Source organism: Cavia porcellus, unplaced genomic scaffold (assembly GCF_034190915.1).
Source record: "Cavia porcellus strain 051 isolate PalLab524CR breed Dunkin Hartley unplaced genomic scaffold, mCavPor4.1 scaffold_8, whole genome shotgun sequence".
Classification (NCBI taxonomy): Eukaryota; Metazoa; Chordata; class Mammalia; order Rodentia; family Caviidae; genus Cavia; species Cavia porcellus.
In genome coordinates this window covers 37,029,199-37,044,844 of record NW_026947491.1, presented here as the reverse complement: position 1 = coordinate 37,044,844, position 15,646 = coordinate 37,029,199, and the positions used below count along the sequence as shown (strand labels likewise).

The window sequence follows — 15,646 nt, the reverse complement described above, 5'->3', positions numbered from 1 at the left end:
CTAAACACTAAGACAATCATGAAGAGGTTTTTAGCACTCCACTTTTGTGAAGAGGTAAATCAGCTAAATAAAAAGACAGTAAAGAAATTTCTGAGCTAAACCACACTCTTAAACATATAGACTTCCTCTGCTGTCTGGCAGAGTGCATTCTTTCCAGCAGCACATAGTATGTTTTCCAAAATAAAGCACATAATAATGTACAAGTCTGCTTAAGTATATGCTTATGTTAAGTACATATAAAGAATAGAAATTATTCTAAGCATACTTTCAGATAAATCTGTAATGGAAATAGAAATCAACAACAGAAGAAATTTCACAAAAGACCAAAACTCCTGGAAAACTAACAGTATATTACTGAAGAACCAATAGGTCACAGAAGAAATCACAGAAGAAATTTTAGAATTTCTAGAAATCAATGACAGTGATTATGTAACTCATCAAAATCTCTGGGACACTATGAAAGCAGTTCTACGAGGAAAATTAATTCTCACTTTAGAAACAACAAACGAGACCCAAAACAAAATTAAAGAGGGAAATTATAAAAATGAGAGTGGAAATCAATGACATTGAGTCTAAAAAGACCAATAAATAGAATCAATGAATGAAAAAAGATAGCTTTTTAAAATTTATTTAAATTTTATTTTAAAGGGGGTAAAATTAATCACAACAATACAGACCAAAATAGGACATAAGGAAATAATGTAAGAGATATAAATTTCAAAGCTAGACAACCTGAGATCTTCACCATCTATCATGTTGTATCATTTTCTTCCAAATAGTTGTCCATGTCTTCACATACAGAGAATTCATACAAAACAACGTAGTATAAAACTGATCTGAACAGAATTAGGAAGGTGTTTTAGGTCTTCAAAACCAGACAATAGGGAAGTCACTAATGGCTGTCATAGTCTCTCATTCTCTTCAAAATAGCTGTCCATACTTTCATGTATATTGAAGTTCAACAAAACAAAACAGGCAGAGCGGTAGGGATTCCTTGGTTTCCAGCTTGGTGCAGATCCCAGTAAACACTGTTGGCTCCCTTCCTGGGCCACCGCAGCCTGCCACACTCATAGCCACTCACCGTCAGGGAGGAGTTGCTTGCTTTCCAAGTGCTCCAGGTCCTAGCATGGTGCGGGTCCCAGTAAACACCAGAGGCTCCTGTACTGGGCCATCACAGCCTGCCATGCTCACAGCCGCTCACCAGGGAGGGAAGGGTTGATTGGTTTCCTAGCGCTCCAGGTCCAGCATGGCGTGGGGCCCAGTAAACACTGATGGCTCCCGTCCTGTGCCACCACAGCCTGCCACGTTCACAGCCGCTCACAGAGGGTGGGGTTGCTTTAAGCTGTTTCTTTGTAGTGAATTGATCGTTTCACTGTCAAGTTCTGAATTGGCCAACAGATCATAGAAAGACATCTCTTTAGGTTCCTGTTTAAAACCAACAGTGCCAAGAAGCTGCTGGCCTTGATTCAGGGCCACAAAAGAGATAGTTTTTTAAAGAGTAAATAAAATAGAAAAACCCTGAGGCAGATTTACCAAGAGAAAATGAGAAAAGACACATCAATGCAATTAGAAATGAAAAAGGTGAAATCACAACAGACACTTTGGAAATCCAGGAGATCATAGCTACTTTGAAAAATTATATTCCAAAGATTACCAAAGTTTGAAGAAATGGACAGATTCCTAGACACATACAACTACTAAAAATAACCCAAGAAGACATAAATAGGCTTAACAACCTAATAACAAGCAATTAAACTGATACAATAATAAAGAATCTACCAACTAAAAAAAGCCTAGAACTTGACAGATTCACTGCAGAATTAGAATTCAAAAACTTTAAGGATGTTATATCACTAATATTCCTCAGGCTCTTCAAAGAAATTAAAAGGAATAGAGTGTTCTCAAAGTCATTTATGGAAGCCAGTATCACCCTGATCCCAAAATCAAATACAGACCTGACTAAAAAAAGAAAACTGTAGGCCAATCTTGTAATGAACATAGATGCAAGAGTCATTAACAAGATATTAGCAAATAGAATATAGCATATTATTAAAAGATCATACATCCTGATTGAGTAGGTTTCATTATTACACATGATTCAAGATGCATAAGTCAATAAATGTAATATATCACATAAACAGAAGCAAAGTGAAAAACCATATGATCACATCCATAGATGCAGAAAAGGCTTTTTGACAAAAATCTAACACTCCTTCATGTTAAAAACCCTGAAAAGAACACATACAGAAAGACCATACATGAATATGATAAAAGTTATGTAAGACAAAGCAATGTCCAGCATCGCACTAAATGAGAAAAAAGTAAAATAGTTTCCCCTAAAGTCAGGAACAAGATAAGAATGTCCACTATTACCTCTGTTGTTCAACATAGTACTTGAAACATCAGCCAGAGCAATTAGGCAAGAGAAATAAAAGGTACACATATAGGAAAAGAAGAACTCAAGTTACCATTGTTTGCAGATGATATGATACTCTATATGGAAGACCCAAAGAACTCCAACAGAAAACCCCTGAGAATTAATAACAAATTTCAACAGTGTAGCAGGCTACAAGATCAACACACGAAAATTATTAGCATTTCTATACAGCAACAATGAATGGAATGAGAAGGAAAGTATACATTCACTGTAGCTTCAAGAAAGATGAAATACCTAGGAACTAACTTAACTAAGGAAATGAAGGACCCCTACAAAGAAAACTACAGTACTCTGAAAAAGGAGATTGAGAGGACATTCAAAATGGAAGGATGTCCCCTGGATAGGAAGCATCAATATTGTCAAAATGACTATACTCCCTGGCATGGTTTATGTGGGTGGCCCCAGGCCTTATGAATTTGCATTATGTATTTGTGATTGGTTCATTGTCTGGTGCTTAGATTGGGTGTGTGAGTGCTACACTGGCCTAGGGGTGGAGCCAAGATGTAATGTAATGGCAGGAAGAAGGCATGTCTTGCTCTTTTGCTGTTCTGTCTTGCCATATGCAGCAGCCATGAACTGCGGCCCCACCATGCCAACCTGCCTTGGAGCCAACTGAGTATGGACTGAAACCTCCAAAAACTGTAAGAAATAAACCTTTCAGGCTGGAGGTTTAGCTTAGTGGCATAAGCGCCTGCTTTGGAAGCAGGCAGTCGTGAGTTTGATCCCCGGTACTGATAAAAAGGAAAAAAGACCAAAAAAAAAAAAAAAAAAAAAAAAAGAAATAAACCTTTCCTTTGGGCATCAGGTATTTTGTCTCAGCAAGTAAAAAGTAACTAAGACACTCCCAAAACTTTTAAAGAGATTCAAGTCAGTCCCAATCAAAATACCAACATCTCAACATCTCTGGTCACCAGAGAAATGCAAATTAAAATGATACTAAGATTCCAAAAAGAATGGGAATCATTAAGAAATCAAACAATAACAAAAGCTGGCAAAGCTGTGGTAAAAAAGAAACACTCCTTCACTCTCGGTGGGAATGTCAACTAGTACAACCATAATGGAAATCAGTATGGAAATTTTTCTAAGAAGTGAAATTAGAAATTCTCTACGACCCATCCATCTTCCCTAAAGAGTTTATGACATCATACTATAGTGATACATATATACCAATATTTATAGCAGCACAACTCATAATAGTTAAATCCTGTAAGCAGCCTATATACCCATCAACAGACGATTGGATAAACAAAATGTGTTATCTATATATAATGGAGTACTACTCTGCTATAAAGCATGACAGATTTGAGATATTTTCAGGAAAATGAATGCACTTGGAAGATATAATGTTGAGTGAAATAAACCAGACACATGAGTTTAAATACCATATGGTATCTTCCAATTTAGTGAGGCACAGCACAGGCAGAGAATAGACGGGACAAGACAATGGATCTCTTACAATAGTGGTCCAAGGTAAAAAAGTGTGAGCGATGTGAAGGAGGAGGAAGGGAAACAAGTAGAATAAAGATATACCATATATAGGAACCTAATAACTTCAATTGTTCAATTATATGCCGTAACAGGAACTAAGATGAATAATATCAACAAGAATGAAAAACGAGTTAGGGGAATTCAAGGAGGAGGAAGGGAGTGAAGGAATGAGAGGGAGATTAAAAAGAAACAAGCTAGGGGCCGGGATTTAGCTCAGTGGCGTAAGTGCCTGCCTGGCAAGTACAAGGTTGTGAGTTTGATCTCTAGTACCGCAAAAAAAAAAAAAAAAAAAAAGGAAAGAAAAAGCTGTGATTTGTATATGTAACCACTCCTCAAGATGATTGTAAACTGCATGAACTGCAAATGTGTATTAATTTTTAAAAAGTGATGGTGAGCAAATAGGCTTAATGCATTTATGATGGAGCTATAGTTTATGTGTCTCACTGCCAGGGGCTTGAACCACTGGTGGTACATGCATGGTTGTCCAATCAGGTGACTTTGTATTAATTTTTATTAGTAAAAAGACCAGTAAAAGTGATTAGGCCCACTTATACCATGAGTACAAGGTGCCAGATGAAACAGGCAGGCATGTATCACTGGTCATCCAAGCCCACAGAAAGGTGTTAAACTATGATGTTTTCATTTCCTCTTGTTTATTCTGGAGATGGCTGTCTTCCTGACATTCAGCAATTTGAGCATATACGCCTGGGATAGAACAGCTCATGCTTTTTTGGAAAGCAACAACAGACTCTTAGTACTTAGGATGTTTTTTTTCCTACTAAGCAGCTGAAACCTGGACTGGACATGTAGTCAGATCTAAGGGCAAGCCTGGGCCTGAGGCAGGGTTGGGCAGGGCATCTGGGGAGTGGGCAAATGAGCCCAGAGTATCAGTTGACTTTTCTGAAAAAACACAGTTGTCAACCCCTCCCCATTTTGGGATTTAACTCAAGGCCTTCACATTGAGATATATCTCCAGGTGTTTTTATTTTGCGAGAAGTTCTTGCTAAGTCCCTGGGTCTTGCCTAAGCTCTATTTGAACTTGTGATCCTCCTACTTAAGCCTCCCAGAAGTCTGAGATTAAAGGTTTGTGCCACCACCTGTAATGCCCAGTTTAGAGAGTTTAAAAAAATTTTTTTTGGAGTTTTAATTGCATAGAAAAACTGGAAGAAAGTACAGAGATTTCTCATGTCCCTCTACTCCATGTACATAGCCTCATTTACTGCTGTTATAATTACTAGCTGTGGTAACAACACTAGTTATAGTGTCCACAACTACCATGTCCATGAACTTCCTCTCAATAAAATGGCTTCAGAAGATTGGCTCGGAGAATGTGTGCTCCAGAGAGAAACTGTTCCTCTTCCCTGCATCCTGCCTCCTTGCCCTCTCTTCCTCCTGTCTCTAGTGAGAGCTTCCCCACTCTGCAGGCATATGGTAGCTGGGTGATGTACAGCTTGATCTTTTCTCTCTACTTCCAGAGGACATGTGTATGACCTCCTCTCCCTCTTGTGCAGGACCTGATGTGACTCCGAGTGATGGCCACTGTGCCCTGAGGAACCCACAGGAACAATGTTTGACCTGTATTTTATTCTAAAAATGGTGACCTCTTTACCCTGTTCCATGTTTGGAAATGCAGGCTTCAGTGCACTGGTGAGGACCCACGCCATTCCTGTAGCTATAGTTGGACTCTGTCACCAGATAGGCTTCACAGAGGCTGGGTACCCACACTTTGTACATTGTGCTGCTGTGGAGACCACTTCATAAGGTGCCAATCTTTCATCTAAACTGAAGCCATAAGATCTCACATTAATCCAGTATGGCCAAATCTCTTGCGTAAGTCTGCTTTCCAATACATCTTGCCTTCTGGCATAGTATTTGGGTATGGACTTTATAAAGCCCTTCTCCTCCTGCCTATTTTACTGCAAATGTGGAGATGAGTTTGAAGTTGTGACATATACAAGCAACTGGGGGGGGGGGGAGAATAAAGCATGTTTCAGAGGGGATTTGATCCCATGAAGAGTATCCTTCTGATACTTCACTATTCCTGGAAATGGGGATTTTAAATGCCAGGAGTGAAGAGTGAGGGGGTTAGGAGGTTGAGGGTACATGATCAACATGTGTGGAGCAGCTGCAGTTGCTGGGAGTTTTCTCTCTTTTGATTTTTAAAAATTTCACAGGGGCCACTCAATGCATTGAATATTATTATTTTATTTTACAGATGAAGAAAGTGAAACTCAGAGGCTGAATAAGGTAGGATTTAAATATCATCCCCAAAGCACTATCTATCTTTAGATGCAATTCTCAATTGCATGCTTAAAAAACAAAAAACAAAAGTGAAAAGAAAAAACAGTACAGACCTTTCAGACACTCCGGGTCTAATGGTTGTTGATAGCTTTCCTTTCTCTGCTTTGAAATGTAAGCGCCTGTTCTGGCCATAGGAAGTGATAGATGGAACCCTGTTAGTGGTAAGTGGAAGATAACTGTTTTTACCTGATGCTTTGCACACACTCTGGAGAGGGATATTTCCCGAACACAAGAGGAGGTTTTTAGTAGTAAAAAAATGAATGTGTCAATTTTACACCATGGAGGCATTTTTATCCTAGCATTATTATATCGTATAAGAAATAAAATAAGCGCACTATCTATGTTTTCCTAACTGGGGGGAGGGAAGACTTAGTATGAACTTTATAGACCCTAATCTTGTGAAATGTCCAGCAAAGAATCCTAAATCTGTGGTTCTCCCTGTGCCCCCACTGCCCACTGTCTTGCTCACAGGCTACACAGCTCACCACCAGCTGGTAACAGATGTAACTGGTGCCCAAGGCCTCTCTCCCTGGCCGTATGTCATTGAAGGCTAGCCACCTTCGAACTGATGAGTCCTCAGTAAGGCAGATGTGTGAGCTTTTGCAAGGCCTTTCCCAAAGAGGAAAAACCAAGCCTTCTGTTGATCAAGGTAAAGGTAAAATTTCACCTGAAGATAGAGGTGCTCACCGAGCTTTAGATGAATGGGACCCTATACCCCCAGGGTTCTTAACCTTTCTTAGATTTCATATTCCTTTGAGAAATTATTGAAAGTGGTTGAACTTTTATACTAGAAGCCAATGTACACATCCATACAAACCTTTGTAGTTTCAAGAAGTTCATGAAGCTCCCAGGACTTTAGGACCCAAACTACTCTTATTGCTGTGGTATCCTAATTTTCTTTCTTATATAAGAACATTGTGCTTTTCTGAACTTGTGGAAAAAATTTAGAAAACTAAGTATTTGCATTCATGAAAATGAAATCTATCTGGGACATACCTGATCAGTTTAGGCTTCTACTGCATAAAAACTCACTTGTTAGGAGGAACGACGGCTATCCTCTTCAATAACTGAGGCTTGGTAATTTATGTTCTTCCCACTTGTCTTTTATTATTTTCATTACCAGCTTCTTTCTACTCCTGGTCTAGTGGATAGAGTGAGAGGAGGGGAAGAGGAATATGCATCAGAATCACCTGAAGGGACTTTCCAATTATGTTCTTTCTTCCTCCTAAGGTCTGAGCATACTAGGATCTTCCTGTTGGGACTCAGCTCTCCAGGCTCACCGGCAGTCTTTGACACATACAGGGAATCTGAAGACTTCTCATAAAGGTTAAAAACTCTATTACGGGGGCTGGGGATTTAGCTCTGTGGCATAAGCACCTGCCTTGCAAGCAGGAGGTTGTGAGTTCGATCCTGGTACCGATAAAAAAGAAAAAGACAAAAAAAAAAAAAAAACTCTATTACAATTTGGGCTTTTACATATAAAGGTCTTAAGAGAGGGTAGATAATTCAGAGACATCATGGAATCAAAAAAGGTTAGAGTGGGGTAAAACAAACATTTTTATTGTGACTGGTAACAAGAAACATATTTCCTGTGTTCATTTGGTGCGTGTGTGCACGATGGAAATCAGACAATACAGAGGACTGCGAGCATTCTGATTCTTGTTCTCTGCAAGTACTGCATTAGTTCCAAGCCACTAAATTTATGGTTTATACTCATAATTTGTAAAGTCAGTAATGTGGACTAGTAGTTTTAAATATAGATTTCTGGGATCCTCTTGAGCTATCTCTGGGCTGCCTGTGTGGGGCTAGGGTGAGAAAGGGAAGACTCAGGAAATCAGACACACCTCCCACCACAAGAGCAGCACCATTAAACAGTGGTAACGGCTGGGATTCTGCAAAATACAGACTTAGAGTATTTTCCACTTTTTATATGAGAAGTTTCAATCCAAGATTAGGTGGGTTCAACTCGGGCTCGAGTTAGTGATTGAAGGTGCTGTGACTGTTTTCTGTCCCAGCATTCTTTTGTTTTTAATTTTAATTATTCTGTGTATATTTGCTGAGAGATCAGATAGTTTAAATGTAAAGGAAGGGAAGCAAGAATCCTCCACCTGGTTTGGAGTTTCACAGCCATTTCCATGGCTCTCAAACTATGTTTCTCTGTGTATTCTCAGCTTACCACTTTTAGACAACCCTGTTGACCCCTCGCTATGAAGGGTGGGAACTTAGCTTATCCTCATTCCGCCATCACCCACCTCCTGCTTCCTTCCCTCACTCATGTTTCACAGCTATATTAGTGTTTTTAGCTCTAGAATGGTTACCTATCTTATTTTATAGCTTTTTTTTGTACCAGGATTTGAAGTCAGGACTTTGCACTTGCCAGGCAGGTGCTTGTGTCACTGATCTGTTTCCCTGTCACCTATGTTATTTTAAATCAAAACTGTAGCCTTTGGGCTAGATCAGTGGCATAAGCGCCTGCCTTGCAAGTGTGCAGTCGCGAGTTCAATCCTCAGTAACAAAACAAGCAAACAAAAAAAAACTGTAGCCTTTAAAAAATTACACCCTGATGTTCTTAAAGCTTTTCTTTTCTTTCTTTCTTTCTTTTTTTTTTTTTTTTTTTTTTTTTTTTGGTACCAGGGATTGAACTCACAACTGTGCACTTGTAAGGTAGGCGCTTATGCTACTGAACTAAATCCCTGGTCCCTTACCCTAATGTTCTTATCTTTATTCTATCATTTTTTCTTTTGTACTATTCTACCATCCCTAAAAGTCACCCCAGGACTGAGAAATTGTATTTGACACTGAGATGAATCAGTGTGTTGTAGCTTATTCAAAAAGAGAAATTTTACGTGAAACTGTTATATATAGAAAGGCTAGAAACACAGGTTGACCATCACTCTTACAACATGTACAATTACTGTTTGTATTCCAGGGAGAGAAGCTGAACATTGCACATATCTCTCCTCTCCACTGCTCCTGATTGTATAACATCTGTTCAGCAACAAAAGGTAGACCTCAGACTAGTGCATGCAAGCATGGCATGCCAAATTTCTGCTCACAATAAGAGAACTTTCTGGTAAGGAATCCTTAAAAGCAGGATGGGGTTGCTATTGAAGTAATTGGGTTTTCAGTATGGTAAGTACTCAAGCAAAGGATGGATGGTCACTTGTTCATATTTTTGCAGAACTGCAAATGGCCTTTAACTTATTTTTAACTGTAATTTCAAAATTCTGCGAAATCATTGGTGAATGGATTCCAAGGTGAATGGAGTTTGCTAGGTTTTACATTCTCAGCAGGGGCAATATTGGTTTATAGTGAGGGGATGAATTTTTAAAAACCTTAAATATTACAATTATTTGTGGCCCTTCAAAGGATCATAGTACATAAGTACACACGTAGTATGTCTATGGTGTTAAAAGGTTTTGGTAAGTAGAGATCTGGAAAAAGTGTCTCAAGAGAGAAATACTGAAAAACAGATTAAGAAGCACTGTGCTGGGCTCCTCCACATGTCATTAAGTCCTAGTATTGTTTATAACTCCTCCCTTGGGGAGTCTTCTCTGGCCCTCTTTCCTTTTATCCCAGTGTACAATGAGTAACTGTCACAGTCCTATGGTCCATCCCACCAGTTGTCTTGGGGAAGGCAGTGTGGGAGTGGTGGGTAATAGATATGGAGTGCACCTGTTTGTTGCATGTACAAGCTGCATGACTAAACTAGTCAGGGGTTTTCAGAGAAACAGAATCAATAGGCTATATAGAGACACAGAAAAAAGGGTTTTATTATGGGAATTGGCTCATATAATTATGGAGGCTGAGGAGTCCCAGAATATGCTGCCTGAAAAGAGGTGAACTAGGAGAACTGATAGTGTCATTCATTCTGAGGCCACAGGCCTGACAACTGAGGTAGGCGGCCCTCTGATCTAAGTCCTAAGGACATTGGGCTGTGATATCAGGAAAAAGTAGGTGCTCCAGCTCCAGAAGAGAAAATGAAGAAGAGAACCCTCCCTCTGTCTTTGGGATTTATTAGGATCTCAGTACACTAGATGATGTTCATCTGCATCAGCGAGATCTATCTTCTTTACTTTGTCCACTGACTGAAATGATAATCTCGTCTAGAAATGTCCTCACAAAGAAACCTAGAAACAATGTTTTAGCAGTTATGTGGGCATCATCCTTTAATCCTGTCAACTTGACTCATTTGTTGAATCAATTATTGTAAGTACACTACCCACTTGCTTTATCTATCCATCTTTTAAAAACACACTTCCAAATAAAGACCGCAGAGTCATAATTCTAACATGATAAACTATATACAGCAAAACACACAATAAAGGATAAAGACGTAATATGTACATGTACCAACTCCCCACAGTAAATGTAGTCATTATGTATTGCAAACATACATTAATAAAAAATAAATAATTAAAAAAATTCCTTTTTGAAGAAGAGCAAATCCTCGATTGATGTTTTTCTCCTTGATATCTTATAACTAATATGGAAATTAATATTTAAAAACTGATAAGATTAATATATAATATGTTACATGACAAAGGAATAAGAGAGAAAAGAAACAAAGATGTATTAATGTGTGCATGTGTATATGTATATATATATGTAAAATCATATGACAAAATAGGAACCCATATAGTCATTCATTCTTCTATTACTGGTTATATGGCTATAACTGGTATTTGTAACTACTTTCTTCTGCTATCTGTCTGTCCATTCTGTATTCCTTTTACATTTATCAAGAGCCTTGAGTGGTCATACTTTAAGTGGGGGCGTGACCTAAATTTTCTTGCTGAAAGGTTTGGGTCATTTGTAGTTCTAGCTGGGTAGGGTTGTTGTGTTTTCCATTGACCTTAGTTACAGGGCACAGTAATACTAAGAGATAGTCTAAGAGACCTCATATGTTCCATGTATGTTTCCTGTCCTTTTTTTTCAGAAGTACATGTTTATTCAGTGTGCAAGCACTTAAAATGAAGTTTATAATTTTGTTCATGTCCAAGTCATTCGTGAATAACAAAACCATGTACACTTTGTGCCAACGCTGACAGAATTTCCCTCGGTAACTTAATATTTTTAGTAGTCTTATTCTTTTTTTTTTTTTTTTATCGGTACCAGGGATTGACTTCACGACTGCCTGCTTGCAAGGCAGGCGCTTATGCCGCTGAGCTAAATCCCCAGCCCCAGTAGTCTTATTCTTTACAATAGATAAATAAGTAAAATAAGTCAACATTTAAAGTATTATATGCAGGAAGGTCTGGCTGTCATTATGCTGTTATTCTTGTTCTTTCATCTTCCAATTGCAGTGGCCAACTGAAAACCCGAACAAAGCTTCTGCTGGTCACTGACATCGCAGTGGTCTCCAGGCGGTCAGTCTCACGAAGTCCTGAGGCCTGTCCTCAGGCGCTGGCCAGGAACCTGGCGTCCACACTCTCCACGCCTGCAGGCTGCTCCTCTGGGCAAAGCCTAAGCTCGAGTTGTCAAAGCAGTGAACTGGATAGGATGCCGAAAAAACCACTGAGGCCTAGGCGAGTCCTTTGGCGCGGGATCCTGTACATTGGGTTCCCTGCCCTGAGCAGGGATGTTGGGGCTCTTCTAGGATAGGTTCCAGACACCTGAGCAGGTGAAGTCGGCAAATTCTCCTCGGTTACTTCTCCGTGAGCCTCTCTGTTGAGGATTCCCTGCTTCCAGGCTTTGACCTCATTGGAAAGTTGCTGGTTATTGCTCAGCAACTCGCTGTGCTGCTCAGCCTGGCCACCTCCTCGTGCAGCCCAGGTCCTTGATCTTCAGGACCAGCTCTGCGTTCTGCTAACCCCAGGCTCTGTGATCATCCAGGTATGTCGCAGCTGCTGATGTCCTCTAAGATTTTCTTTAACAGGCGCATGACTTTTTTTTTGATGCTCTGCGGTGGCTCTCGCAGAAGTAATTTCCTTCTCAAATTTCTTGGCGGTTTTCATTTGATGCAGGTCTAATTTTACCAGCTTCGCCTTGAGATCTTCAATGCCTTTTTTATATGCCTTGAGATCTTCAGTGCCTTTTTTATACGACTTGACTTTTAAAGCATCTTTGTCCTGAAGTGCTTCGATCATTCCATTTGATTTTTCAAGGAATTCGATTCATTAATTTTGCCCTAAAGTTCTGCTATGATGATGCAGGACATTTCAAATTCTTCATACATCTTTATAATCTTGTCTTTCAAACACATAGCACTTTCTTTACCTTCTTTAAGCAGAGGAGTTTCACTTATGTTTTCTTATATAAACAGATACGTTTTCTTATATTCACTTTGAAGCAGTAGTCCAATTTATCCTTAATAATCTGGATGAACCACCCAAACCAACACCTTACTTTTCCTCCTTGGCCTGTGACTCAGAGGCATGAGGGTTCCAAAATGGCCAGACAACACCCTTAACTTCCAAGTAAGGGAGATGGTTGTTATGTTTCTTAATGGAAGCATTCTTCTCTCTGGAACCAAGACCTCCAGGCCATCCCTAGAGGTCTTGGCATAAAAGTCTTGGGCACAGGAAACAAAGGCTTTGTTATTGGGGTGCTCCCATTCCCACCCCTTGATTTCTGGACCCATGAATCCTGGCTATGGAAGAAACAACATCATGTATTTGACACAGAACATACATCATCTTCTGGAGAAACAAGCCCCAGCCTTGCGCATCACTGCCCCCTAGTTGGCACTATAAATAAATGAGTCTTCAGGAGCTATTCTGCTATCCTATCAACCAGCTGCTTCAGGATGACTGGGAACATGGTAAGGCCAGGGAAATCCATGAGCATGGACATATCATCACAATTCTTCCACTGTGGAGTGAGTTCCTTGGTCAGAAGCAATGCTCTGTGAAATATGACAGTGGATAAATTTCTCTAAGTCCACAGATGATAGCAGTTTTGGCACAAGGATTGCATTCAGAGAAGGCAAATTCACATCCAGAGTAAATGCCCAGTTTAGGAAGAACAAAAACACTAGCCTTTCTATGACAGAAGTGCTCCAGCATAATCGATGGGCCACCAAATAGCTGCTCATCACTCTGGAGGATGGTTTCATATTGTAAGCTCTGTATTGGTCTCTGATATTGGTTGATTGGGAAATCAACAGTCATAGCCAGGATGACACTGGTGACTTAAGGTCTGTGTCACTGACCTCATACATATCCACCTTCCAAGTCACCATGGGCATTTTATGAGCTCACTGGAGAATGACAGTGGGTTCCTGGGAGAGAGGATAACTGGATCCATAGAACAGATCATAAGTATCTGCTTATTAAAATCCTCTGCTGATGTCACCTGTTGCTGAGCATTTACATGAGACACAATAATTTCACAATTTTTGCCTGTTTATAGAGAACAAAGTGGAACCTTGGTTCATGAATTTAATTCTTTTCACAGTTCTGGTTGTAAACCAAATCGGACAAGACCAAATCAAATTTCCTTGTAAGGTCAACACAGAACCTAACCATTGAATTTGATTCAGTTCTTTTCCAATTTGGTTTTTTAATTATTTCCAATCACAGAAATAATTAAGTTCATGAACCAAGGCACCAGTGATTCACATACCTTCTTACTAGATATCTTTATAATCAGTATGCTAACCAAGTCCCTGACCATACAGCCAAACCATAGACTATAGCCTATGACTCAGCATGTACTTGTATACCCACCCAACCACCTCTCATTTCAACCATTTCACTCCTCAAAGTTCTGCCTACAGGGAGGACTTTTCCCTCACCACTGCCCTTCAGGGATATCCAGAGAGGAATATAGTATCTAGTTGTCCACTTTTGGGTGAACATGCAGAACCATCTGTAGACCTGGCCTGGATCTTTTCTCCCTTTGTCAGCTGGTTACAGAGAACATTTATAAAACCACACATGCAGGCTGGGATTAGGCAGAGTGGCAGGGAGCATTGGGGCCACTTCTAAAATGTACACCTGTAGGGTCTGCTCAGGCCTGATTGTACCTGTACCACTTACGTTGAACAATGGACTGTTACTGTTCACCTATAACTTCACGGCTTGGGGTGCCAGATACCACCTAGTTCACAATACCAAAGATGAATTATAGAATTACAATGGTACCTAGGTTCAGGAACTCTTTTGCTTGTAAACAATTTGGTTTGCAAATAGAAGTGTTTGGCAAAATTTTGTTTTCGTTTGCAGACTCTACAGTGGGTGATGAACATGACTCTGGCCATCTTTCCTGCACAGACATGAACATGGTCACCTTTTCCTGAATTTTCGAGTGAACTAAGTTTATGAATAAAGATACCACTGTGTTTAATCTCACCAAGCCCTGGTTCTCTCTTCTTTACGATAATGATGTTTTCTTTCACCTAGAATTGCTGAAATGTTTAAATCCTTGGTCCCCAAAAGGTAGTTCCAGAACCTTTGGCATAGAAAGCCCCTGGTAGCTTGGTGGAGCAACAGAATTATTGAATTAGAATTATTGAATTAGAAACACCATTTGAAAGTTCCCAGGTGACTTTTAGGTAGGTTAGAGCTTAAAAAGAATTAGACTAAATGAAATTATGCTGGTAAAGAGCTTACCATACTACCTAATATTGAATTTTATTGCTGTTAATCTGTGTTCCACACCATACTCAGTTCCAGATCAGGACTTTGTCCTATTCATCTTCATGTCCCTAGCACTCAAAGAAGTGACTGGTGGGTGGCAGCCACTCTAATTTATATGGTGAGTGAAAATCTGTTAGATGAATACATGAATGAGAAAGAGAGTGGGGAGAGGAGAGGATGCTTTTTTTAATAGCTGAAGATGTTTTTTTCCCATATTGAGTCCTGATATCTGACCCACAGCTACTTTTCCCTTAATCTAAAAGCCTTCCTCACAGAATACCCTCTTCCTCTTTTGCCTTAAGGATGTGCACATTTAATTGAGAAATTTTCTTGAGGATCTTCTTTGTGTGAACCTGCACAGACAGTGAGGCAAACAAAGATGAGTAAGACACGGACCCGTCCTCTGTCAGGCTGTGTGTTTGTGTGCGTATGTTCTGTCACAAATCTTTTGCAATACATCCATTTCAACCTTATCTTGGCTTACAAGATAAGGAGAGAACTGAAACATATGGGACTTGTTGGCACACTGGAGCTGAGTTATAAATACTGTCACTGACACAGGAACCAAAGGATTCAGACAGGGAAAACAAGCTTTAATAAAAGGTCCCAGAATTCAGACACCTTCTCCTCCTCCACACCCATTCTCAATGAGCCAGTCTTCCTCTAGGATAAGCTTCCTTGCAGCAAATAGCCTTCAAGGTCTGGAAAACGCATCTTCACAGTCAAAGTCTTTCTTTATCAGTGTGGAGGACCCAGTATATTTGCTGCTTTTATTTTTGCTCTTTGCAGACAGTTCTTTCTTAGAATAGGTAAGCCATCTGCTGGCAAGCTGTCCCTG

At 39.8% G+C, this 15,646-nt stretch overlaps 1 long non-coding RNA gene and 1 other non-coding gene across 2 annotated transcripts; one reads left to right on the top strand and one right to left on the bottom strand.

Moving 5' to 3' along the window:
• Positions 1-1,340: 1,340 nt before the first annotated feature.
• Positions 1,341-1,476, bottom strand: LOC111753326 (small nucleolar RNA SNORA2/SNORA34 family). Its single transcript, XR_002788144.1, has one exon. It is a non-coding gene; the product is annotated as a small nucleolar RNA SNORA2/SNORA34 family (small nucleolar RNA).
• Positions 1,477-5,128: 3,652 nt separating this feature from the next.
• On the top strand, positions 5,129-14,520 carry LOC106028931 (uncharacterized). The gene is made up of 7 exons (XR_001202579.2): positions 5,129-5,572; positions 6,141-6,172; positions 7,457-7,552; positions 9,156-9,299; positions 11,166-11,288; positions 11,533-12,061; positions 14,395-14,520. It is a non-coding gene; the product is annotated as an uncharacterized LOC106028931 (long non-coding RNA).
• Positions 14,521-15,646: the final 1,126 nt, after the last annotated feature.